The sequence below is a fragment of the Apium graveolens genome, chromosome 1 (genome assembly GCF_009905375.1).
Source record: "Apium graveolens cultivar Ventura chromosome 1, ASM990537v1, whole genome shotgun sequence".
NCBI classification, from domain to species: Eukaryota; Viridiplantae; Streptophyta; class Magnoliopsida; order Apiales; family Apiaceae; genus Apium; species Apium graveolens.
Genome location: NC_133647.1, coordinates 102,570,692 through 102,572,683, shown reverse-complemented (window position 1 = coordinate 102,572,683; position 1,992 = coordinate 102,570,692). Strand labels below are relative to the sequence as shown.

The window sequence follows — 1,992 nt, the reverse complement described above, 5'->3', positions numbered from 1 at the left end:
ATTCAGATGGTGCAGAATTCTGTTTCTTTCGGAGGGGCTACGACTGAAGATCCCAACATGCATATCAGGAACTTTGTCGAGATATGTGGTACTTTCAAATACAATGGTATTATTGATGAGGCTATCAAGCTGAGGCTTTTCCCAATTTCTCTGAGGGACAAAGCTAAGGACTGGTTGCATTCTTTACCAGCTGGGTCCATCACTACTTGGCAAGATCTTGCGCAAAAGTTTCTGGTGAAGTTATATCCAATGGTCAAAACTGCAGCTATGAGGAGTGCTCTTACTCAATTTGTGCAGCAGCCAGGAGAAACCATGTGCGAGGCTTGGGAGCGGTACAAGGATATGTTGAGAAAGTGTCCATATCGTGGTATGCCTGAGTGGATGGTGATCACTAGTTTCTATAATGGTTTGGGAGTCCAATCTCGACCCATGCTCGATGCAGCTTCTGGAGGCGCCTTATGGGCCAAAAGCTATACTGAGGCCTATAATCTCATTGAAACTATGGCTATAAACGAGTATCAAAACTCGACTCAACGGATGATGTCTGGGAAGGTAGCAGGTATTTTAGAAGTTGATGCAGCGATAGCTATTGCAGTGCAGCTCTCAGCACTGACTATGAAGGTCGATTCGTTTGCCAGCTATGGTGTAAATAAAATAGCTAGTGTCTGTGAGCTATGTACAGGCTCTCATGCTATGAATTAGTGTACACTTATTACTGAATCTGTTCAGTATATGAATAATTTTCAGAGATCACAGCAGACTGTGCCCGCTACTTATCATCCTAATAACAGAAATCATCCCAATTTTAGCTAGAGCAATAATAAGAATGCGGTTCAGCCACCATATCAACAAGCTGCAAATAAACAGTCATATCCACCTGGATTCCAGCAACCTCAGCAAGCTGCTCATAGGCAATCATATCCCCAACAAGGAGGTGCTGCTATACCTTCTAGTGTTGATTCCGAGGAGTTAAAGCTGTTGTGCAAAAGTCAGGCTGTTTCCATCAAGACCTTGGAAAATCAAATTGGACAAATAGCCAACGCCTTGCTCAATCATCAACCTGGCACACTTCCCAGTGATACAGAAGTGCCAGGCAGGAAGGAAGCTAAGGAGCAAGTCAAAGCTGTCACCTTAAGGTCTGGAAAAGTTGCTGATACTGAGAAAATAAAAGATGTAGAAGATGAAGTTGTAGATGAAGAAGGAATGCAAAAAGAGAAAGAGGCGAAACCAAGGAAGACTACTGTTGAACACACTCTGCCTGAGGGTAATACAGGGGAGAAACAGCTCTATCCTCCACCACCTTTCCCTAAGCGATTGCAAAAACAAAAGCTGGAAAAGCAATTTGGTAAGTTTCTGGAGGTGTTCAAGAAACTTCACATCAACATACCTTTCGATGAGGCTCTGGAGAAAATGCCTAGTTATGCGAAATTCATGAAAGGTATTCTTTCAAAGAAGGTGAAACTGGATGATCTTGATACCGTTGCTTTAACGAAAGAGTGCAGTGCTGTGTTGCAATAAAAGTTACCTCCAAAGCTTAAGGATCCAGGAAGCTTCACCATTCCTTGCACCATTGGCAAGTTGTCATTTGACAAATGCCTTTGCGATTTGGGAGCAAGCATCAATCTGATGCCGTTGTCTATCTTTAAAAAGCTGAATTTTCCTGATCCGAAGCCCACACACATGTCTTTACAATTGGCTGCTCGCTCGATTACATACCCACGAGGCATTGTGGAGGATGTACTAGTGAGGGTGGACAAACTCATCTTTCCTGCAGATTTTGTCATTCTGGATTTCGAGGAAGATAAGAGGATTCCCATAATCTTGGGAAGACCCTTCTTGGCCACAGGTCGTACCTTGATAGATGTGTAAAAGGGTGAACTCACGATGAGGGTGCAAGATCAAGATGTGACCTTCAATGTGTTAATTGTGATAAAATTCCCTATGGAAGATGAGGAGTGTTCAAGGTGGATTTGATCGATTCCGCAGTTACTT

The 1,992-nt window shown here is 43.1% G+C and overlaps 1 non-coding gene across 1 annotated transcript; it reads right to left on the bottom strand.

Annotated features, from left to right (window-relative positions):
• Positions 1-264: 264 nt before the first annotated feature.
• Positions 265-371, bottom strand: LOC141680606 (small nucleolar RNA R71). The gene has a single exon (XR_012558371.1). It is a non-coding gene; the product is annotated as a small nucleolar RNA R71 (small nucleolar RNA).
• Between the last annotated feature and the right edge of the window lie 1,621 nt (positions 372-1,992).